Here is a 25895-nt window from a genome sequence, read left to right on the forward strand (position 1 = left end):
TCTATTTTTTTTTTTTTGTTCAAGAGATAGTATCGTTGTACATGTAAGCCAGGTGGGTGTTGAACCCTGCTATCCTCCTGCCTCAGCCATCCAAGTGCTGTAATTACAGGAATGTACCATTATGCTAAGCTTAGTTCTCATCTTCTTTTAAAAGCTAGCCATTCCCCACCCCCCAAGTGGGAAACAGTAACCATGGCCAAGCCCAATGACCCCCAGGGACCCACAGGGTGGCTTGAGAGAACCAACTCCTGCAAGATGTCCTCTAATCTTTACACAGACACCCCACACACAGACCCATAAACTAATAAATGTAATACAGTAAAATGATGTTGTTGAAGCCATCCACCTATCATTTCACAACATAAGAGAATAGTCCTGATTCTCTGATTTCAGCACCAGTGACCACCAGATTGTTTTCTGGCTTCCGCCCTTGTGGAAAACGCAGGGACAAGCATCTACCTAGAGAAACTGAATGTATAAGGGAATCCAAGGGGCTCTCAAGAGAGAGAGGCAGCCTCACCACATGCATGCAACTCCCACGGTAAACTTCTTGAAGCAACAGTTTGAGCCAACCCTGGTTGGAGAGCTAAGAAGAATTAGACTTTGAGGAAACAAAGTATGCCTCCAAGTAACACCTGTGTTCTTGTAGTCACCTGATGCTTCCTCGATGCCTCCTATGAGCTGAGCTTTTGCTGTGCATGCTTCTGTTAGGTGACCCATTCGTGTCTTCTAAGAAACCATCCAAACACTCCCAAGTGCCAATCATATCCAGACATACTACCACTAGCAGGGCAAGAGAGCTCTTGGAACAGAGTAGAAAGAGTTCTGAAAGGAATTTTCACAGATACTTATTCCTGTGGGTCAGAGTCCAAAGCCATAGCTCACGCCCTTGGAGGAAATACATCTGCTTTTCCCTAGGAATGCTGGTTAAACTCAGGTGTGCACAGAAGGCTATCCACGGTGTACCATCATCTCTGGGTTACCAATCAGGCTTGAGGCCCACACTGCCCCTCCTTACAAACCTTCCCTGGGCTCTTGTCGGAAGACACAGAGCATTCTCTGTGATTCATTAACACTTCCCTCCTCCTGCCACTGACCTTGTGTCTGTCATTCCAAAGGTCTTCCGCAGGCTGGCAGTCACGTGGTCCCTTCTTCCTCCTGTCATCCTGTTTGGGAAGATAAACTCATTTCTGAGTTGTCAGCCCACCTCTTGCTGGGCAAAGAACAACAGCATGGGCCCCACCAGCCCTTCTTCCCGTTGCTGCTCTCCCCATGACCTGCTTTCCCAGCCTCCTGTGCAAGCCGACAAAGGAAAGACCCTTTTATCTCCAGCACTTTGCCATCTGGAACAGTCTTTCAGAACATTCCTGAAAGCCATAGATCTTTGCAAACTGGAGTTTTCTTTCTGGCTTCTGCCAGTTGACCATGTTATTGCTAAATTTTAACAAAGCAAACTTGAGATATATACATATATATATGTATATATATATGCATATTTATGCATATATAGATATATATGTATATATACATATATATGTATATATATATAGATGTGTGTGTATATATGCATATATATGCATATATATATGCATATATATATATATATATATATATATATATATATATATACACACACACACACACACACATCTATCTATATATATATGCATGCATGCTACAAAGAGGCTTTAACGGGAAAAGAGGTTCTCTTTTGGCATTTGTGCTGCCCCCTACTGGATAGAAATAAGTAAATCTGCTGACCTGTCTGCTCTTGGTCAAAATGTTCATTGTTTTAATTTAGGTTGACTTTAAATATCAGTCTTGGAAAGTAACACTCATCTTTGTTATTTATAAAGGCAAAGAATACTACAGCCTATTTTAGGCCTCCAACATCCATTAAATTGCTCTTGACCTTTGATCCAGTAATTTCCTTTCCAAAAATCTGCCCTGATGAAATGAGAAAAGCAAACAGAGTACTCTCAGAGTTGGCTCTCTGGTTATTAGTCACAATAGCCAAAAATCAGAATGAAGTTAAATATCCAACAACAGGTGGTTCAGGATAGCTGTAGGCAAGCTAGCAGGTCCTTAAAAGCAATGCTACTGATGTTGAAGGGATTCATGTCATGGTAAGTCAGCAAGACCTACCACACAACTGTACAATCTTGTCTAAACATGCATGTGAATGAGTTTGGAAGGGATATAGCAAAGCCTCCTGTGGTTTCATAGAATGCTAACATTAAAATATATGTACTCATAAATTTTCAAATTTGCAAACAGGAAAGTTGTTTTGGCATGACAGAAGAACAAGGCTTTAGAACCAAACAACTACAGTCTCCATCTTCCTTCTGTGTACCAGGACAACTAACTCCAGCTGTGCAGACAGACCTGGTCCATCAGCATTAAATGGTAATCATAATAGGATCCATGTCTCTGTCAGGACCATACACATCACCCATGAGAACTGCTCTTGGGCTCTTTTTGATAAGTGGTGGAAGTCACTCTAAAACTGGATAGAGTAGGCAAGCTGTTCCCCCATGACTTAAAACCAAGTCCCCATCCACTCTTCTGTGAAATGCAGATTAGCAGAAATTATGTGGTTTCTACAAGTTGTCTTGCACGCTTAGGGAAGTCCTTGCTCTCTGCTTTTTGAGCTGCTAAGCCCGCCACTTTGCATGATTTGGTCTCCAGCATAGTAAAACCACATTTCAGAGGCACGTTTGTGGGCACTACTTAAAGCAGTGAAGACATTATCCAAGTGGCCACCAAAGGGGCCAAGAGTTCTTATACATATTTCACACTGGGTGGAGCCAACAACAGCAGGACATTTTGGCTAATATCTGATCTTGACTACCATTTATGGATCGTGATTGAGACCACTCTAACATTCATTAACATGCTATGGGGCTCACCAGTGAAAACTCGTTAGCAAGGCATTCAATGTCTCTCAAAGGTGAAGGTATATGAAGCATTTAAAATGACCTATTTGCAATGAGATTTTTCTGATATAATGCTGGCTGAAGGCTGGTTAGCTTGGGAGCTCCCCATGGGGTCCAACTTCAAATGATAATACCTACATAAATATCTTACAGTATGTGCTTACATGCTTCAGGGAGATTACAGACCTGTAAAGCAAGAAAGACAGCCCCAGCAAACTATGTGGTATGAGGTCTGATGCAAAAAGTATAAATATTTGAATTTTATACTTCTGGAATATACTCCCTTAAGGATTTTGAGCTGTAGTTCTCTGCCTACTTTACATTGCTCCCCCCTTTCTTCTTTTCTCCTGTCCTCTGTCTTTTCCATGCCTCCCTCCCTCTCTCCTTCCCTCTCTCCTTTCCTCCCTCTCTTCATTTTTCTTCTTTTCTCTTCTTTCCTGTTGAAACAACTGGGAATGGTGTTCTGACATAATTTGATTAATTCTGAGCCAAAATATCCAGCTGATCATTGATTGCTTGGTCAGGAAGACACGTGTGGGGTCTTCGTCTTTCCATACATTAGCCCTTCACTTCACCATGGGAGTCTCAATTGTGAACTTTAAAAATCCCTTTTGTGGCTGAGATGGTGCAGTGGGACAAGGTGCATGCCACAAAGCCTGACAACCTGAGTTGGATCCCTAGGACCCACGGGGTAGAAGAGAAGAAGCGACTCCTACTGATTGTTCATTAACCTCCATGCATGAGGAATACACCATCCATCCCCACAATAAAAACATAAATGTAAAAAAAAAAGGGAGGCTTCTCTTTCACAAAACAATGCCTTCTATTGAAACAATGTTGTTCTTGTTTGCAACTCAGTAACACACTTCCTGGAATCCATTCATCTGTTCTGAAGTTTTCATCAGTGTGCAGTATGCAGTGCCTGGCTGGTATTTAAAAGAACCTGCCAACTTTTAAACAGAGATGATGGCGGATGGGGGTGAGGTTGTAGAGTTACCCGATCCTGGAGGAAGAGTTTTATGAATTGCGTTTTCGATTCCATACTGAAGGGTGGCCTTGTTTAATAGGTGAATAGAAGAGTGTATCTCCAAACAGAACCCTAGTGGGAAAGAGTAGGTGCTGTCCCCAGAGGCTCACAGGCTGAAGGAAGCACTCCACTCCACTGTCCCCTCCCCATCTGCTCCTTGGGAATTCCACGAAGAGGCCAACTTTGGTAATCTGAGAGTTCTCCATTTAGGGAGGTTTTATCAGGGAAATCAAATAGAGAAGTATTTGATTCAGATAACAGGATTAATTGCCATTCTTCTCATTCTGCAGAGAAACATAGATCAAGGCAGGGGGCTGGGGACTGCCAGTGTGAGGTAGCTCTGTACACTAACAGTGCTCAAGGCTAGATGTATTGTTGTTGTTGTTGTTGTTATTGTTATTATTAGTTTTTGGTTTTGTTTTTGAGACAAGTTTTCTCTGTGTAGCCATGACTATCTTGGAACTCTGTAGGCCAGGCTGGCCTCAAACTCAGAGATCCACTTGCTTCTACCTCCCGAGCGCTGGAATTAAAGGTGTGTGTCACCATGCCCGGCTTCACTGTAGATTTTAAAAAGCCATTTCCTCAGATTGGAACCTGTGTTTCTCCAGCAAAAAGTGCTATAATGGCATCCCTCCTTCTTCCCATGGGGCAGGACTTCCCCTTTAATTGTCCCTACTTTAATCTGTCCCCCGCCCCCCTCTGCCCCCCAGAATCGTCCGGTTCCTTCTGCCCCCTCCCTCCCCCGGCGCCTCCCGCTCCGGTCTGGTTTTTCAGCCAGAAGTGACTTGCACAGGAGCATAGCAATGGCAGCAAGTGCTGGATCGATGCTTATGGGGAATGCTCTGTGAAGAGGAGCGGCCGTGGGTTCACAGGGAGACTTGCTCATAGTCATTCGGCCAGATTCTGACTCCGAAGTTTGGGGAGGTTTTAATGACCTCTAATTCTGACCACGTGTCCCAGTTGGGTCTAGAAGTCCTAGCTTCAGCTCATTTAAGTCCACTCTCAAACCCTGTGGTAGAGTCTTAAAACCACCTTAACCACCCACTGTCACATGCACAGCTCTAGGAACCGGAAAGTGGAAACGCTCAACGAGCATCTTCAATTTATGGCTTGCGGGTACCATGCCACACACCCGCAGCCACCATAACTCTTTCTGCCTCTGAACCATGGAGGTTTCCCCATACGACTCTCCCCTGAGCACCAGAGTATAAAAATGGCTCAGTTTCCTGAGGCTATTGAGCAAAATAACCGGAACAAATGAATTTCTCTTGGTAGGACAGGTTCCATTTGTCACACTATGAACTGGGTAGCCCAGGGGGGCGGGGACCTCAGGTAGCCTGGTGACCACCGTGGATGTGCAATGAAGATGTTGAGTGTCTTGGTTCCTGTTAGCGACCCAGCCCACTGCTTCAAATGAATTGAGTCCTCAGTCTGAGTGGTTTGCATGTGTTTACAGGCTAATGTTCTAAGAAAAAGTTAGATAGAGTCCAAACAGAATTCAATTCTGTCTTTTCCAAGAGAGATAAGCTTGTTTTTTCACCAGAGCCAGCTAGTTCTGAGGTCCCCAAAGACACTGCCAAGCCTTACTTGGCCCTTTTGTTCCCCTGTTCTCAGGTCAAGTTCAACTTTGTTCAGAGCAAGGAAAAACAACAACAACAACAACTTTTTTCCTGTGTCCCGCTGTTTGCCACAGAAAGGAGCTATTGACAGGCCCACTATTGGAGTTTTCAATGTGTGGGCCTTAGGTGGCAGAAGGGACACACACGTGAAGGCCTGCAAAGGGAGGTGTTTATATATCCCTTTGAATCGGACTCAGAAGCCAGAATGCTTGGTACTGAGACCCAGCACCAACTATTAATGTGGTCCTCAATTTCCTGGGGAGAATAACAGTGCCTCTTCCACTGTGACACACAGCGTTAAATACAAGTACACTCTGTATCATTATTGTCATTTGAGGCAAGCGAGTAAGGAAAACTAACGTGGCTGCGGTGTTCCGGTAATGGGAAAGAAGAAATTGTGCTGACCCACATGGAACATTCTGCACTTGCATGCAGACTCACGATTCCCAACCCCCTCATGTGTTTCCAGAGCAGCCCCAAATTCAGACTCTGCAACAGGATTCAGTCTGTAAATACTGACAACAAACCAAAACACATTATCAAACCATCCATTGGACTAAAAACAGCTGGGGGAGGGGGGGTCTGGCCAGATGCTGTGTCTGCAGCCGTGGCCTGGTTACCCCATCCTGCCACCACCGTGTGTTGGGTGTGAATGAACTCTGCAACCCCCAGATAAACAAAACTGCCTAATGATTTTGTTTCCGTCCTTCTTTCCTTTTATTTATTTATTTATTTAATTTTTTTATTTTTTTCAATTTCAAGTTTCTCGAGGCAGGGTTTCTCTCTGGAGCCGTGAGTGTCCAAGAAGTCGCTTTTAACCAAGCTGATCCTCTGCTTCTGCCTCCCCATTGCTGGAATTAAAGATACACTACTACCCCTGGTGGAGTTCATTTTAGTTATGGCCAAGGTGGGATTTTATTATTAAAAGGGAATTGGTGACAGAAAACTTGATGGCTAAGCTGCCAATGAGGCTAACAGTGACTAGCAGTGGCCAGGGTCGAGGACATCCCATCCCAAGAAAACTCCATGTTGGGTGCAGCGGCAGACATAGTCCACATGATTGATGTCAGCAGACCTTTGAATTGTGAGACCACTTGTAATTCACTCTTTAAACACGGTAAGAACCTGATCTCAGGATCAAGCCCTGGTTCCATCCCTCCCTGGCTGTGTGACTTTGGGTAAGCAACTTGTTCTCTCTGTGACTCTGTACAAGCGAACATGCTTTCAAGCAAAAGTGCTGTGGGTACAAGGACTCTGGAGTCAAGCCACCACAGGAGTGGGATTGAACATGAGGACTGGGGACAAGCTCCGAGTTTTCAGGAGTAATAACCGAGAGAGCTTAAAGGGACAGATTTCAGAGCTGCAGGTAGGTGACAGCATTTTAGAAAGCAGTGCGGCTGCTTGATTAAAAAGGGCTCTCAATGCTTGGCTGTGGTACAAACTACTGGGTAGCCCCACCTTCCTTATCTTTAACAAAACATATAATAAAGGGGGCTAGCAAGATGGCTCAGTGGGTAAGGGCACCTGCCACCACTTGACAAATCAAATTCAGTACTAGGGACCCATATGATTGAAGGAGAGAACCAACTACTACAAGTTGTCCTGTGGCACAAAATAAATAAGTGAATATTTTAAAGTGTCTACTATATTGGCCCCAAAGGGACTGTACTTCCCTGTTGGTTGAATGTGCCATCTGACAGCTTGAACTTAAGGGGAAGTCTTATGTACAAACTTGGACACAATGGCTGGAACTTTGGCAGCCATCTCAGATTGTGAGGTAAGACTCTTCTTTCTCCTGAGTCTGACTAGGATTATTTATAAAAGCATAAGTTAGGATTATTTGTACATGCACGGGTAAGTTACTGGTGGCTATATCACTGAAGACAATGTTCTTCTCTCCCTCAGCAACCATTAACTTGAGGGAGGCTCAGGGTCCTTGGAAACCCCTCCCTAGTCCAGGACAGAATGTTAACAGGTCCAGTCTTGCGATCACAGCTGAAGTTCAGGAGTGCGTCAGCCATGTCCGGCCATGAAGACATCATTCCACAGCACCCACCCCTCCCTCTGGCTCTTTCTTCCTGAACGTTCTTCCAAGATGTTCTTTGGGAACAGGAGGGGCTGATGTAGATGTCCAATTTATGACTGAGCATTCAATGGGCACTTTTTCTCAGTGCTCTGTCCAGTTCTGTGTCTCTGTGGTAACTCCTACCCACTGCGAACAAAGCTTCTGTCACCACAGTAGCAGTAGTCTGTAAGCATAACCATTTAGAAGCCAATCTGATGAGCATACTATACCCATTGATCAAGACATGGGGGCCAGCAAGATGGCTTAGTGGGTAAAAGTGTTGGCTATGCAGAACTAGATGTGAAATTCCTCCTGCAACATGGGCCTCAAATCCAGTCAGGAAGTACTGTGCTGCCCTTGTGGCAGTCATGCTGCTATTATATACTTCAAGGTGCCCGTCAAGTTGATAGCATAGCACACAGGGCCGATACCTCAAGAAGACTGTTGAGGACAAGTCTCTCAGCAAGCTTCCTAGCACCTTCCAGCACCGTGAAAAGTGACCAGCAGAGAGGAAGCTTCCAGCTCCATTCTCACTTGATGTCTTTATGGCTTGCAAACAAAGCCTATATGGTCTTCAACATTAGGGTCTTGCCATCTGGTTCTGGTCATCAAACGGCAGCAGTGGCAAGAGCTGACGCCGGATTTTAAGGGTCACAGAAGAGGAAGGACTTTACTAGAGGAAGGCTGTCTACCTTTGGCCTTATTAAGGAGAGAAAGGGAAGTTCTTTACCATAAACAATTGTTTAGATCTAGTCCTAACGTAAGATTGAACTCAATCCTAACCTCCAGAGGTTCCATTGGCTGTGTTTTAACTTCCGAGCAGGATGAAGCCATCAGTGGTCTATGAACAGGCAAGTAGCAAATTGAAACTGTGATGCCGAAAGGTACGTAGTGCAGAACAGTGTGGCCGTGACTTCCCAGTACTAAAGGCCGGAGGGAGAATTCAGGGACTGAGCACCGGGAGGAGAGGCGGACTGCAGTGTGCAAGGCAGAGTGCAGTACGGGAGCACGGAAGGGAAATGAGCAAGGGCTGAAAACTATTTTCATGGGATGGGTTTGTTTTAGGTTTTAGATTTTTTTTAAATATGTCAAAAATATACAAATATTATCTTAATCCATTTACAAAATATCTTAGACCGAGTAATTTGTAAATGGTAGCCATCGGTTGTTCACACTGGAGTGTGGAAGTTTACGGTCAAGGAGCCAGCAGATGTAGTGCTGTGGGGATAAGGGCGGGTACAGAGAGACGAGCAAGCTCCCTCCAGCTCCTTGATAAAAACTCGAATCTACTGTCAATTCCCAATCACTCAATCATCGACAAACCTTAGTTCTTAATAGTTCTTAGTTGCTCTGGAGATCAGAATTGAACATGTGATGGGGGGGGCATCAACCTTCAAAATAGAGCACAGATTATGCATGTCATGTCCACAGGATATCCTACTACCCACCCCCAAAGGTCAGGCCCACTGACTTGGTCCAAAATTAAATCAGTTCAAGCTAGGCCACAGAGGATTTCTGGTGGTTGGGTAAAGTGCCAGCATTCCTGTCCCATGCCGGATCCTTCAGCCTCTGTTTATCTGTGCTGGTCATACACCTCACCCTTCTCACCTTATCTTCCTCTACCCGGAGCTCCCAGGCCTCCCTCCCTCCCTCCTTCCCTCCCTCTCTCCCTTTCTCCCTCCCTCCCTCTCTCCCTCCCTCCTCACAGCTACTCATCCTCCTTATAACCTGAATGGTTTTTCCACATCCGGCTTCCTTATCCCTGATTATGTCTAGTCTGCTGTTTTTTCTCTCTGATCTAGACTCTTAGATGCTTCTAGCTGTTTTGTCTCTCATACCCATAATAAAAATCCCCCCCCAACCCCAATCATGGAGCAGCCATTTTGGTGGCGTCTTTATTGCCTCGTAGCTTACAATAATACTGAGAAAAGGTATTGTTATTATTATTATTTTTTAGTCTGTCTTAAGTTGACAGGTGAGGCGGTTGTGGGCTGGAGCAGAGACTACTACACAACACAGTAAGATACTTTAAAATGAGGGCTCCTGAGTTAGGTTGCTTGTGTCATATCTGGATGCTATTAGTTATAAGTTCCGTGACCTTGACCAAGTTACTTGCCTTCTCGGTGCCTTGGTTTCTTCCTTACTGGTGTAATAGTTTCCATGTTCAGGTTGCTGGTTAAGGGTTAAACAAGATAAACTCCTCATTTTTCCAGGTGCTCACTCTTCGGTGCAGTTTGCCGGGGATACATTGATGGCTAAGAGCACTAGGGAGCACGGGTGTGTGTCTAGTGAGCAAGAAGACTTATAAGACAGTAATGATGATTGCTGGTAGCACACTGAAGCACGGCTTGTGGGAAAACCTCGGTGATGGGCAAGAGGACTCTACCCAGGGTTAGCTCATAAACATGTATGCTTGTAACAGTTGTATATTTATAATGACTTAGAAAAATACACTTTCCGTGGGTGATAATAAAATCTATCCATTCAACAAACATCCCCTTAGTCCGTCCTAGGTGTTATCTTAAGCATCTCAGAGAGCAGACTAGAAAAGTTCCCAACCCACATGATTTGTAAATATATTTGTTTAAAATAGAATCTGTCTTATTAGGTAAACCATGCGGGTGGCTAGGGCAAAGTGCATGAAATAAGCCATGAATGGACTGGATTGTCACCACCCACCTCTGAGGGGAAGGGCCATGTGTGCTACAGCTCTCTCCATGAACTGAGATTTCCTTTTTTCCTTTTTCCTTCCTTCCTTCCTTCCTTCCTTCCTTCCTTCCTTCCTTCCTTCCTTCCTCTCAGGTGCACTGACCTCTTCTTCTGTTCACATTTCCAGTCTTCTATTTATTACTTCAACAAAAAAATTAAAAGTATTTCCTTTTTAAACTTCTGAGAGCCCACTGATGATAGAAATCACTGAGGCAAAGTTTCATAAATCAAGGACACTTTGTATAAAGAAAAAAGCATAAAGAAATGCTTTCATGTTTGCTGATGGTACAGCTGGCTAAGCAGGTATTGCCCAGTGGAGAACATAGGTTTCTTAATCTGTTAATATCCTATAATTATCCCGTCAAAGCACTGCTGTGAAGTGGCCTGCATTGTATCTACATTCAAAGTCAGTACTGTACACTGGAGAATGACCAGCAGATCAATGCTGCCTGTCCTGTCCATTCAAGGAACAATGGAAACATGTCACAGAATGCAGCTGCTGTCCCCTGGCCCACCTGCTGCACACACACACACACACACACACACACACACACACACACACCCTGTTCCAACTCAAAGTAATTCCAGTCCTCCTTAAAGGGAAACAGCGACTGATGAACTTCCCAGTAACTTTCATGCCCATGGGCCTTGTTCACTTCTCACCCCAGCACTGAAGCCATATTTACAGGAAGATTTCAGCTCCTCCACATAGATGATGCCTTAAATGAAGATCCAGGATGGATGGCAAATGATTAAATGAAATATGAAACTGCTGAGTGTGTCTCTCAGTGAGGGCTTGCCTGGTATGTACCATCACATGAACAATATTCAATTTTTACATATGTGAAAACAGAATCCATTTAAAATGTACTGATTGGGACTGAAGAAATGGCTCAGCCATTGAGAACACTTGTTCTTTCAGAGGATCCAAGTTCAGCTCCCAGCACCCACATTAAGAGGCTTACAACTATCTGCAACTCCACCTCCAGGGGTTCTGATGACTCCTTCTGGTCTCTAAGGCACTAGGCACGTGTTTGGTGCACGTATATACATGCATGCACTTACATTACACATAAAAATAATCTTTAATTGTATTGATTGGCATGATCTGACTTTTATACATAAAACTTTCTAAAGACCATGACAACCAAGATGCAGAACCTTTCTGTTACCTCATTACTATGACCACCATCAAATTCTATGCCTCTGGAATTCCCCTCTCCCACTCTTCACACCAACTCATCCTGTTAGGCATCTGTCACTGTTAGCTGCTCTTCACTTCCTAGAACTTTAAATTGAGTCATACAGTATGTACGTTTGTGTGTGTGTGGAGTCCTTCACCATGTACATTTATTTTGAGATCCATTTATGTTGCTGCATAAAGTTTATTCCTTTTTATGAACAAGGTGAACACATGAATTCACTACCACTGGCGTAACCAGTTCACCAGTGGATAGACATTTGATATAGAGACTGGTTTGCTATTTAGGGCTAGTGTGAGCCAAACTGCTACAAACATTTTCAGAGGCTTTTGTATTTCTGAGTAAACACCTAGGAGATGAATGGCTAGTTGTTTAGTGAGAGTCTGTGGAACACGAGTGAGCATTAGGTACTTATTTGACTCTCAGGGTGAGATCACACACCAGTTGATCCACATCCTCAGAGATCTGCAACTGTCAGTCCTTTGAAATTTAGATATTAGGATGGGCTTCCATTTTTATACAAGGAGGAGAAAAACCTCATATGTTGTGCTTAGTTTGGATTTTCTACTGCTCTCAGACAAAACTGACTGATCCTCAAAATAAGCAAAGCAAGACAGGAAGGAGGGGAAGCACAGCTAGAGACATCCATGGTTCCAGCACAAGGTGGTGGTGATTATAGAGGAGAGGCAGGGAGTGGATAGAAGGGCGTGGAACGTGGATGCCATGGCTTTAGGATTCATTGGTGGTTTAGTTATGGTAGGTTAAGAAAAAATCCCTCAGGCTACAACTGCAGAGGAGCTGGGCTCAGACTCAAGGCTACTTAAAAGCTGCTGCCTTTTCTAAGTCTCATGTAGAACTGATGTGCACATAGGCTCCATGGCTTCTATGTTTGTTATAAGACGACGTTCTCAGGAGGGGGAGGAGGGGGAGGAGGGGGAGGAGGGGGAGGAGGGGGAGGAGGGGGAGGAGGGGGAGGAGGGGGAGGAGGGGGAGGAGGGAGAAGAGGGGGAGGAGGGGGAGGAGGGGGAGGAGGGGGAGGAGGGGGAGGAGGGGGAGGCTTGAATCTTGAGGGGTTCTCTGTAACATTGTTATAGTTCTGTTATTACTAAATGATGATTGTTATCTATTTCTATATGTGGTTCTCTTAACTTTAAGAAAATGGGAAAGACTAAACAAAAGCAAACAAAAATGAACCTACATATATTAGTCTTTTGTATTATTTGTGTCACAAAATAGCCAATTGCAATGTAAGGAATGAAGGAAAGAAGGAAGGGTTTATTTGGCTCAAATTTTGAGGATGCGATCCATCACAGTTCTGGAAGTCATGGCAGTCAGAGTGTGTGGTGCCCAGGCAAATTGTATCTGGTCAGAAAGCAGAGAATGAATTCTGGGGCTCATTAGGCTCTTCCATTTCCCTGTGTATTCAGTCTAAGACTCCAGCCCATGAGATGGTGCCCTCTACAGTCACAGAGGATCTTCCTGCCTCACTTAAATCTGTCTGGGAAAACATTAGACACACCCAGAGGTGACTAAGTGATGCTATATCCAAGTTGACAAAGAAGATTAACTGTCATGTCAACCTCTTTCAACTTCACACCCAAATACACTACTTTTTAATCCATAAGTTTCTACCCCTGACCTTCAAAAGCCCATAACATTGTTATAATGCAAAATGAGTTTTATTCATGTTACAGTCCACAAAATCTTAACACTCTCAACACTGACCAAAAGTACAAGAAACTCAGGGTACTCTCTTACCTATGAGTCACTCTACAAAAATAATAATGTTTCATTATTTCAGTGTACAACTGCACAGAATAAACAGTCCCATCCCACAAGGCACAAGCCAGGGCAGAGCAAGGAAAGCTCAGACCAAAGTAAAACCAAAATCCAAAAGGGGAAACATCACATCCTTCAGCTAGAGGCCTAGCATCTGATGTTTGCAATGTCATTGCAATGTCTGGTAGAAACAGTGTTGGGTGTTTTACCCATCTCTGGCCCAGTTCTGCCACCTGTAGTGTCAGGAGCCATGTTGCCGGCTTCTGTGAAAGCCTGCCTGTCAGGCAGAGTGAAGGCAGCTCAGGGTCTGCTGGCAGATTCCCTGGCCTGCTGACGCACGGAACGATAAGAAGAGCTACACTTGGAGCTCAAGGCAAGTGGCAAAATGTTCTATTAATCTTGGTGGAAGGAACAGGGGGAACTCCAGATGGGAACAGATATCCTCTGTACGTCATCCATTGTCTCTGCTAGCGTGTAACGTTGTTTCCCACAATACTGTAAAGTATGTAAAGGCTATGAGAAATAATACATCCAGGGCTGGTGTGATATGGACCTGCCACCCACCTATTTCTAACTTTTGTCTCTTAGTCTTCTTTTTCGTCTTCCCTGTAATCTCCTCCCTCCTCCGTCAGAGGATTGTTCAACTTCTCATCAGCAGGACCTGTGCTCTGTGGCATATGTAACATCTCTCCTGAGCTATGCCTGCAGGATTCCTACACAGATGTCCCATGTTCCTGGTATCGCCAACATTCTGGGTCCTCCATAGCAACCCCAGCTTTATCTTCACTCTCAGCTTCATGCACTCTGTCAGACCCTTCTTGCATGGAATCCAGCCCTGCTACACATTGTCTGGCTCACCATGTTTCCAAACCCTTAGTGTAAACCTCCATAACCCTGTAGCTCCTGTATTTTGCATCCTGAAAAACCACAAGAACAAAGCTGCCACATTCTGCCAGCTTGAGGTGTCATCTGGCCCTCTTCTACCACAGGTATAGTGGTTTCTGTGTGCCTTGTTAGCTAAGCTGTAGAGCTACTTCTGTAGGCAGCTGTTTTCAAGCAGGGAATCCCTTGACTGACATTCCCAGTTAAGCCTTTCTCTGTTCAAGTAAATCTGCAGTTTTATCATGGAGTCCTTGATGGGCAGAGTCTTACCTGTAAGGCAAGTATTGCCTCTATTTTCCTAGTGTCCCTGTGAAAAGTATCTCCTTACAACAATAGAACAGTAGATAAGAGAGGTAGCTTAAATTTTTGTTTTAGTCATTTCTCAGCCTTTTGGTTGAGATCAAATATAAATATTTTTTACTTGTTAAATTATCTTCCATAAATGAGCTATACTTATTTTATAAAAATTTTTAAAAATATTTTTAAAATTACTTATCAAGACTAGAGAGATGGCTCAGTGGTTAAGAGTGCATATTGTTCTTCTAAGGGATTTAAACTCAGATACCTGTGCCAACATCAGGTAGTTCACAACTGCCTGTTCACAACTCTGGCTTCAAGGGATTTAAGACCCTCTTCTGGCCTCCATGGGCACTCCATATAGCCCCCCTCTCTCTGTCTCTCTCTCTCTCTATGTCTCTCTCTGTTTCTCTCTCTCTCTCTCTCTCTCTCTCTCTCTCTCTCTCTCTCTCTCTCTCACACACACACACACACACACACACACACACACACACACGAATAAATTAAAAATCACTTGTCATACTTAAAACTCAACTACCCAGGAAAGACAGCCTGCCTGCAATTACCTATTGCATAAATCCCAGAAGTCTCTGGGCTGAGATTCTTCCTTCTGGTCTTGTGTTTACTGTTGAATATTATTAGCTTTGTTTGAAGGTGATAGAAAACTCTCAATGTACATCCTTTTGCAAAAACACAGCCCTGTAGGAAGACAAAGCTTCAATCACATGGAACAGAGCTTAGGACTGAAGCCAAGGAATCAACTTATCTCTGTGACAGAATGTCAATTCCTTAATCTTGTGACACCACAGTTTCCCAGTCTGTAAAATGGGAAATTTTCACTTGGTTGTAGTACAAGGAAGAATAGGGCAAACTGTGAGGATAAAGGAACTTGGAACATGTGATTTTGAAGAATAAATTTCCTAGCAGATCTTACCAGCCCACAAGCAGAGGCTCCCAGGAGAACCCAGCAGCTGTAAATCCTCTGCACAGAGGGTTGCAGTCAAGCTGTAGCTATTCCTGCTACTTAACCCGGCAGCAAGTTAAGATGCCATCCAAATGTAACTATCTCATCTTCTGCCTGGGGTTTGAGCACCATTATGTTAAACATTAAAGGAAAGAGGCAGAATGATGTGATGCAAAATTAACTAAAAAACAAAACAAAACAAACAAACAACAAAAAAAACTCAATAGCACGCCTGCATACAAACAACAAACAGACTGAGAAAGAAATCAGGGGAAAATACCTTTTACAATGGCCTCAAATACTATAAAATATCTCTGGGTAACACTAACTAAACAAGTGAAAGACCTGTATGACAACATCAAGTCTGAAGAAAAAAAATTTAGGAAGGTATCAGAAGATGGGAAGATCCCCTTGCTCATGGATAGGTAGGATTAACATATGAAAATGACCGTCTACAACCATCAAGCTATTTGTACTACCAAGCTATTGTAATTAAAAATCAAATGGTATTGGCATAAAAATAGACCCATTGTCCAATGGAATCTAACTGAAGAACAGACATAAATTCAAGCATATATGGCCATCCAATTTTTGATAAAGAAGACAGAAATACACACTAGAAAACAACCCAGCATCTTCAACAAATGGTGCTGGTCTAACTGGATGTTGGTACATAGAAGAATGCAAATAGATCTATATTTATCACCTTGCACAGAACTCAAGCTCAGGTAGATCAAAGACCTCAACAAATGCCAGATAACCTGAAACTGATAGAAGAGAAAGCAGGGAATATCCTTGAAGATATTGGCACAAGACTTTCCAAACAGAACACCAATAACGTAGGCACCAAATCAACAGCTAACAAATGGGACCTTATGAAACTGAAAAGTGTCTGTAAGGCAAAGGGTATCGTCAGTTTGACAGAGCAGCAGCCTACAGAATGGAAAAAAATATGTTTACTAATCTGATAAAAATCAGATTTTTGCCACATCTGATAGAGGAGTAATATCCAAAATATATAAAGAACTTAAGAGAATAGATATTTTTTAAAACCCCAAATAATCTAATTAAAAATGGGTTACAGATCTAAACAGAGAATTCTCAATAGAGGAATCTCAAATGCTGCTAAACACTTAAAGAAGCAAGCGTTCAGCATCCTTAGCCATTAGGGAAATGCAAATCAAAACTACTTTGAGATTCCATCTTACACCTGTAAGAATGGCTAAGATAAAGACCATCAGTGACAGCTCATGCTGGTGAGATTGTATGCAGCGAGGGGAACACTTCTCCATTGCCGTGGTAGTGCAAATTTGTACAACCACTATAGGAACCAATATGGAAGTTCCTCAATTAATTGAGACTAGATCTACCTGAAGACCCAGCCAAACCACTGTTAGGCATATACCCAAATAATGTTCCATTCTACGACAAGAACACTTGCTCAACCACATTCATTGTGGCTTTATTCATAACAGCCAGAAATTGGAAATGACCTAGATGTCACCATCAGAAGAAAGATTTTAAAAAATGTGGTATATTCACGCAATGGAATATTACTCAGTCATTAAAAAGAATGAAATCATAAAATTTTCAGGAAAAATGGGTATAACTAAAAAAAACTCATCCAGAGTGAGGTAACACAGACCCAGAAAGACAACTATGGCATGTATTCACTTATAGTGAACATTAACCATTAAGTAAATGATAACCAAGCTACAATCTGTAGACCCAAAGATGTAAGGTAAAGAGGATGGGTTGGGAGAGAGTAGAATAGATATTACAGGTGGAATTGGGGTGGGAGAGATCAGATGGTGGTTGGAGGGAGAAAATTCAGTGAGAGAGATGGCTGGAATTGGGGCTGTTTGTGGAGTAGTGTGGAAACTGAGTGCAGTGAAAACTTCCTGGAATTTATGAAGGTGACCCTAATGAAGATTCCTAGTAAAGGGGGATACAGAATCTCAACTGGCCATCTCTTGTAGCCAGCCAAGGCTTCCCGTGAAGGGACTGAGTTGCATTTAGTAGAGTAGTTTGCTAAGGGGGATGTCCCATGGAAACCCCCAAACAACCTGGGCTGATGCTAAGACAGAAGATTCCTCTCTACAAAGTGACCCCAGGACCCTGTTGCTGAGGACAACATCCACACAACTCCTTGAACATGGAGAGGCTGAGCTGGTGCCTACATGAAGTCTTCGCCCCTGCATTCTAGATTTTTTTGGTGTGGAAGATACTATGTAGGCTACTGAAAGAAAATGTGTACACCATTCCAGTGACAAAACCTTTGACCAACAATCTGTCTTGCCTGGAAGATATGCTAGGAAAATGGCAGTGCAGAACCTGTGGGAGGAGCCAATGTCTGATTGAACTTTCTTTCTTTTTTTTTTTTTTTTTTTTTTTTTTTTTTTTTTTTTTGGTTTTTTTGAGACAGGGTTTCTCTGTGTAGTCCTGGCTGTCCTGGAACTCAATCTGTAGACCAGGCTGGCCTCAAACTCAGAAATCCGCCTGCCTCTGCCTCCCAAGTGCTGGGATTAAAGGCGTGCGCCACCACCGCCTGGCCTGATTGAACTTAAGGTCCACTCTTTGAGAAGGAACCCATACTCAACACTGCTTGGGTAACTAAGAACCAGAGACATAGGGCAAAAGCAAACATGACTGATCTTTGTAAAAAAAAACAATCAATAAAATGATTTCTAATTGTATTCTGCTATATCGCAGATTAATGCCTTATGACTCATACCAGAGGGGTTTCCTCCAGCAGCAAGCCTCAGTAAAGAAAGATGCAGAGACTCACAGTCACAGATTATGCAGTGTGTGAGTATATAGTAGAGGTCTTCATCAAATCCCATCCCCACCCCCAGATCAGGGAATCTTGCAGAAGAGGAGGCCAAAAGACTGTAAGCATCAGAAGGGATGGAGGACACCAGGAGAACAAGGTCTTCTAAATCAACTAAGCATAGCACATATGATCTCATAGAGACTGAAGCAACACGGCTGTGGCCTAACATGGGGCTACACCTGGCTCTCTGCATATGTATCTATTAGTGTTTTTACGGATCCCTGACCATGAGATTGCGTGGGTCTCTGACTCTATTGCCTGTTCTTGGGGCTCTTTCTCTCCTGTTGGATTGCCATGCATAACTTCAATATGAAGGGTTTTGATTCATCTTATATTTTATTTTATCATGTTTGATTGTTATCTCTTAGAAGCCTGTTCTATCCTAATGAGGGACAGAAAGGGCATGGATCCAGAGGGGAGGGGAGGTAGGGAAGAGCTGGGAGGAGTAGAGGGAGGGGAATATAATCAGGCTATTTTGTATGAGAAAAGAATCTATATACAATTGAAAGAAGGAAGGAAGAGAGAGGGAGGGAGGAAGGGAGGAAGGCAAGAAGGAAGGAAGGAAAGGAGGGAGGAAGGAAGGAATGAAGGAAGGAAAAAAGGAAGGGAGGAGGAAGGGAGGAAAGGCAGATTTGTAGTAAAGAACTGAAACAAAATTATGTTTCAGAATGAGCTCAAATTTTCATTAGGAAAGAACACCAAGACTACCATGTGTTTGTGTGGTGGGGGCGGGGCACATGTGTGCCTTGAAGTTGAAGAACATTATAAAGGACAGAGCATCATTCCATAGACAGCATGAGATGGCTTTGAGAGGAGAACGAACCTTCTCTTTAAATCTATAGAGCAAAGGTTTCCTAGGCTTTCAGGCAGAAGGGCAAGGTCCACAGCTCTCGGTGTAGCCTGACTTGTAGATGCCAGAAGTCAGAATGCAGTGAGGAGCTGGTAACGAGTGGGGCCACGATTCAGAGTTGCCTTGGTCCTGGCAGCACAACGAAGGCTAGCCCTGAGTGCCCTAGCACTCACAGCCCGTGCAGTGCCCATCAGCTCTTTGTCCCAAGGGACCAAGGGCAGGGGTCGTGGCTTGATATCTGAGAGAAGGAAAGAAGCAGCTAGCGGGTCTGTGATCTAACAGAAGTGCCCCCAAACTATCATCGGGCCCTTCTGTTCTCCTGGAGGAAGGTCTACTTCTCTTCCCCAGGTCATTGATTCCCCAACCAAAGCTAGCTTGTTAGGGACACCGGAGCCCAGGCTCTGATCCTAACAACTCCACCAGCACAGGCTCCTGCCTGTTATCCCAGCACTCTGGAAGCTAAGCAAGAAGAACACCATGAGTTTGAGGCTAACTTCTATTATATAGTGAGTTCAAGGCTGCCCTAAGGTATAGTGTGTACCCCATCTAAACAAACAAATAAAATCCTTAAAATAAAAATATCACTTAGCCTCATGTGTCTTGTTATAGCAACAGCAATGGACCAAGACACCTGGTTCTCCCATCTGAAGATGCTAAATTAAACAACTGACTTTTCTATGATAGCAGATTATAGAACTGCATAGCTTGGATATTTATAAAGCAATTTCATCAAGCAAGTCCTTCATCTGTATTTTAGTTTCTATCCCTGCTTCCGTGCTGATGTTTCAGTGGCTGTTTCCTCAAAGAGCCCTGGATAACACAGGCCCCAAACACTGAGGACCACGGTGCCAGCACATTTTGCCCATGTACACACATGAATAGAATTCTGCTTTTACTAGCTCCAGGATAATTAAGGCTACCCAAACAAACCCTGTCTCGGAAAAAAAAAAGGTGGGGTTATAAGAATTTATAGGGTTCCCTGTTTATCCTCTCACTGTGTCAAAACATCTTGGTATTTAATATTCTATACCACACAAGGAGCATCATCAAACAGGAAGAAATGCTTAATGCTCTCTGTGCCACATGTGGCTTGTTACATGGTATTAGCTGGTAGATTTCAAAGATCATCTAAGGGTTGCAGGAGGCTCCCAGAGTCCTTGATGCCCTGGCACTTGGTCTGGTGTGATGCTATTAGTTGTAGTTTTATGTACTATCTTTGCATCTCATATGTCAGGACTGGAGAGATGGCTCAGCTGCTTTTCCAGAGGATTCAAGTTCCTAGTTCCCACAGCTCTCTGCATAACTCCAGTTCCAGGGCATCTGAGATCCTTTTCTGGTTTCTGAGAGCAGTTGAAACATATATGATACACAGAATTACATGCAGGAAAAACATCCAAAGACAGAAAAGAAAGCAACTTAAAATAAATAAATGCATTTCATATGTCTCAGAGAGAGTCAAGTTCCTTTCTGTAATACATGCCTACCAGACCTCTAGCCATGTTACCTTTTGCCTCGTGTCATCTACAGTAGTTACACATACATGCTCTCCTAAACAGCCTCAGGACAAAGTGATCTGCCTCATTAATTCTTTGAGAACGTCATACATGTACACAGGTGCATTTCGATCATAACCACCCTGTGCTTTGAAACCCATGGGAGGGACTATGACACTCAGGATAGGTTTCTGATGCCATTGCCTAAATAACTTTAAGACTGAGTCAGCATACTGTGAGAGAAATTTCCAGAACAAATGAAGTCATAAAACTGCTAACCCAAGAAAAAACCCGAGAATTAATTCTGCAGCCTAAACGAAGTGATGAAGAACAGTTGGGATTTTTATGGCCTGTGTTTAGAGCATTGTTTCTCTTTTAATGTCATACTTTGTGGATATAATGAGTATTCTTCCCCTTTTCCTTTAAATTTTGTAACTTATATTTTTGTAAACAAAAACAGCAGATCCATGTCTACATCCCTATACCATTCTTCGAGAACTCAGAGACTATTACTGAGTCATCCTATTTCCACATCAGTTTGTACAAGTTCTGGTAAGAGGGCATATCTACTGAAAATACTGAAAATATTACAAAGCTCTCAGTGACTTGTCATGTTTGAGAATGATGCATTTAGAGTCACATTTATGCAGCTAAGTTTGGTCTTTATGGAGATGGTTCTTAGAAAGTCCTCTTGAAAAATAGCCTGGTTTCAGGATTACAGGGCATTCTGCCTTCCAGAAGAGTGATCATCGGTGTTTTTATGACAGTCGCTGGGTTCTGGGGAAGGAGAATAAGTTTTAAGGGTGTAGTCCCCGGTGGTTCCACACCTCAGAGTATATGGGCAGCACAAACTGGACAAACTAAAGAGAGAGAGAGAGAGAGAGAGAGAGAGAGAGAGAGAGAGAGAGAGAGAGATACAAAGTTGGGAAAGCTGGGAATAGTAATGAGGGATGGCTGTGATCAAACTATGTTTTACATATCTTAAATGATCAGTTTCTGACAGTCTTAAAGGCTTAGATATGAATATTTAAATATATATGATATATAAAAATATATACAGCTTATATATATTATCCTAACAGATACTTAATATACATTCTATATGCATCTCATATATATGTATACACATATATGTTTGTGTATACACACACCTTACAATATAGTTTATATTTTTTCTGGGTGTTTGTTTTTGTGTTTTAGACAGGTGTTGCTGTGTAGGACAGACTTGCCTCTAACTCAGAATCTTCCTCCTTCAACCTCCCAAGTTCTGTAATTATATGCATGTTCTACCTAACCTGATTCTCGGTTTAAGATATTCTCAAGACTTCAACTGTGATGGTTAATCCTGATTATCAGCTTAAGGAGGTTTGGGAACAGACTCCTAGGCTGTCTGTACAGGAACTTCTAGATTGGGCTAATTGAGGCAGAAAGACCCAGGCTCAAAGTTGATGACATCATACTGTGGGCTCAAAGCTAGCTGAACACTAGCATATGCTCTCTGCTTAGGAACCGTGGACACAATGTGACCTTTTACTCTGTAAACTCCTGCTGCCATTGATAAACTGTATCCTCAAATTGTGAGACACTTCTTACCTCCCTAAAGGTGTTTTTGTCGAGTATGTTGTCATAGCAACAATAAAAGTATCTAAAACCTCAATAATAGACAAATTCACCTACATCTCTAAGTTCAAGTTAATTCTGATAGCAAGTTTGGTTCTTAGCTTCCTAATCTCAGAAGGATTTTAAAGCCTGATCTGAGACTCCTTTAAAAAGTTCCAGTTAAAGCAAACTTTAAAAGGCTTATGTGATCAGTTACCATTTTTACTACACTTATCCAAATGTTCTGGCTAAGTTTAATGAGGCTGTAGAATTCCTTTGTAAGCAAGAGTAATCTAATTTTAATAGCCTTTGATCAGAATGGGAGCAATTATGAACTAAAATGTTATGTTTGGTGGAAAAACTCCAACCCACCCCCGTGGGTTATTAGATTCCAAGCCGTATCCATGATCTTTAAGCTATGCCTGTCTCTTTGTAAACTGGATCCTTCCGTCTAAGAGTCTGCCGGCAATTAACGCTTCCAGTATTTCTCCCATCAGTGAAAATGAAAACTGCCCTTTCCTAGAGCCCCAGTAGCTAATGTTGGACAATTTGATATAACTTTAAATGAACTATTACAAAAAAAAAAAATTGGGGGCATGCAGAAAGTTTACCATAACGAACCTAGTATCTTGTGTCCCATCCATGTTGGAGACACAGTACCATCTACACTCCACCATGTAAAGATACTTCAAGCCCAACATCTGGAAATTTCTATGGCTGGCTGCATTCTGGATTTAAATGTCCTTCCTGAAATATGCAATTCCATAGGAGCCTCATAGAAAGACCTAACTTCCAAACCCATCACTGCCACCTGCAGCGCCTTCAGACCAGGGGCATGGGTTTCCCAGACAGGGGGACTGGTTTTCTGGAGCAATCAAGTAACTTGGTCCCTTACTGGGGAGATTCTGATGAAGCAAGTGCAGAGATCCATAAACATCACCATAAAGGAGACTTCCCCACTGAACACCCTTTAACTGTGTGAGAGCAGAGGTTCCCAAGGGAACACAACGATCATGGACCCTCTACGAGACCTTTGCTACAGCGGAAGACCAAGTTCTGTCACTGGACATGAAAAATTGACTCAGTGGAAGAAATCAGCTGAACAGATATTGTCACACACTGTAGTGATTTGAAAGAAAATGGCCTCATGGACTCATAGGGAGTAGCACTGCTAGGCGGCTAGGAGGCGGGGCCCTATTAGGAGGCGGGGCCTTGTTGAAGGAAGTGTGCTTCATTCATTTTCTGCTGCCTCACTAAGACATCATGCCGTCTCATTTCTGTCATGCTGGTCTACTCATCTTTCCGTAGGTCATCTGATTGTAAGCATCCTTTACTGCTCTCATTCTGCTGGCATGTTACAGAAGACCCCACTTCTAACCACTTCCCTGGGTCATATTTTTCCATGACATTCCACGTAAGTGATGAAATCTTGCCCCACCTCCCCACCCCCCGTGTATGTACACTTTACTCATGTGCACTTGTAAATGTGGAGATTAGAGAATAGCCTCAGCTGCTGTTGCTTATTGTAACAGGGCTTTTCATCGCCTGGGGTTTAGGGAATTGCTAAGTTGGCTGGTGGGAGAGTGAGTCCCCGGATGTTCCTGCCTCTGCCTCCTGCTTTGCGATTACAGTTGTATGCCACATCACTCTGCCTTTTCACTTGGGTTTGGGGAGTGCAGATTCTCATGTTTGCAGGACAAAGCCTTTACTAACTCTGTCTGTCCTCAGATCACCAACCTGTGTTTTCTCAGTTTAATTTGAAGCCTTCTAGTTACTGTGTGTACGAGCTAGAGGGAAGCCTTTCCCTCTCTCAGGGTAAGTGAATCAGTCTTTCCCACCGGTAACGTGAAATCAATAGCTATCTGTAGTATAATGATTCTTTTTTTGTCCAGTGGTCTCAGCCGAGAGGCACAGAATTAGAAGTGACTAAGTAAACATGGAAGAAATTATTGTTCCTACTCACCTTGGCTTGCCTGAGAAACTTTGTATCACGTCTCTACTTCCTCTCCCTGGCCTCTGCAGGAGTCTGCCAGATGCCATAAGCTGGCTTTAGTTTTGTTACCCCCAGCAAGGCCAAGTTTTAACAAACACTTACCTGACATTTAATTGGGTCCTTAAGAATGGTTTAGATTTCTAAAATAGCTGTGACCTTTCCAGGGGCCATTTAACAGTTGGTTCAAGAGTTTAGCAATTTTGCAGTGGAGCTTCTGCCAAGATGCTTTCCTTGTGAGCATGTTGGAGGTGTGAGAGGAACATGTTGATGATACCATAGGGTTGCAGCCAGCCAAGTGAAGAATACGAGGTCTACTGAGAGACAAATGATTTACCAAAGGCCTTCAATTAAGTGCATGAGGAAAACAAGAGTGTAAGAGGGAGGGGAGGCAGAAGGATGGGATTTCAGGAGGAAGTTTAATTCGATGCTGATTTTTTTCTTAATTCCAACAAACCAAATAGTTAAATTTGGTAGTGGGTGTGAATAGAATGTGATATAGATATGAAAGATTTGGTTAGAGATGAATCACAGATTGGTTGTATGTGTGACAGTGACAATGGTATATACATGTATATATGTGTGTATGTATGTGTTATCTTTGTCTATTACAGATACTATTTAAGGGTCAAAAACAATGTTGGCATCTCCAGTTTGCTTCGAACAGACCAGAAAAGAAAATATGCTATATGCAGGTGGAGGGGAAAACACAGATGAAGCTAGGACAGAAGAAAATGTTGAGGCTTGTTAAAGTGGGTGCTGACTTCAAGGAGGTTCATGGCACTGCTCTAATATTGTCTGTTCCAGACTGTAACAAATCAAAACCCATACACTGCTGATGGTAGTGTCCACCAATAAAAAACTGAGCCAATAATTTGAAATATTACATCAAGAGTAATAAAAGATGTGTTTACCTTGAAGGAAGGAAGAGAGGGAGGGAAGGGGAGAGGAAGTGGAAGAAAAAGAGAAGAAGGGGGAGAGGAGGAAGGAAGAATAGGTCTGCAAATCTCATTTGACCCACAGAAAATCCTCCTAAAGAACAACTTTGGAAACACAGAAAGAACAATAAATGTGTGTTTGTTTTCCTAAGAGGGATTTCTAATGTTAATACATGAGAAACAGTCTTAATATGAATTTAACTTAGAATGAAAAGATATTTTTGTGTATTATACCAACATGGAAGACAGTGCTAAAGAATATTTACTATAAAAGGAGTACAAAATAATTATTTTACTATATTAGAATGTTATTAAAATTAAGAGGATGAAAATTATATTTCAAAAATCAAGGATGATTTTTCTCTAAATAATGAGATAAATAGAAATAGGTTGAGAGTCTCAGTGTTTAATGTCACTGTACAAGTTTAGAAAGGGCTGGTTTTTCTCCCAGAAATTTTTTGTTAATTTTTGTTTGTTCCTAGAGTTTTCTATTTCTATGATAACATGCTAAAAGTAAAGTATACTGCTGTGATTGTGATGGTTGATATAGTCAGCTAGACAAGCTGTAGACCAGCCTCAGGCATACTAGTGAAAGATTATCTAGTTTAGGTTAACTGAGGTAGGAAGACCCACCACAACGGTAGCCAGCACCATTCCATGGACTGGCATCTCAAATGGAACAAAATAGAAAAGGGGAGTGGAGAATTAGCGT

General features: G+C 42.8%; 1 protein-coding gene across 2 annotated transcripts in view; it reads right to left on the reverse strand.

Annotated features, from left to right (window-relative positions):
* Window positions 1-25895, reverse strand: part of Prr5l (proline rich 5 like) — a 170593-nt gene that overhangs the window by 109378 nt on the left and 35320 nt on the right. The window contains exon 2 of one of the 2 annotated variants that reach the window (XM_034495974.2): window positions 1098-1166. The exons of the other annotated variant lie outside the window; for it this stretch is intronic. The gene's annotated coding sequence lies outside the window, so the exon portion shown is untranslated. The remainder of the gene's footprint in view (window positions 1-1097; window positions 1167-25895) is intronic. 2 annotated transcript variants of the gene reach the window in all.

This window comes from Arvicanthis niloticus, chromosome 2 (genome assembly GCF_011762505.2).
Source record: "Arvicanthis niloticus isolate mArvNil1 chromosome 2, mArvNil1.pat.X, whole genome shotgun sequence".
Lineage (NCBI taxonomy): Eukaryota > Metazoa > Chordata > Mammalia > Rodentia > Muridae > Arvicanthis > Arvicanthis niloticus.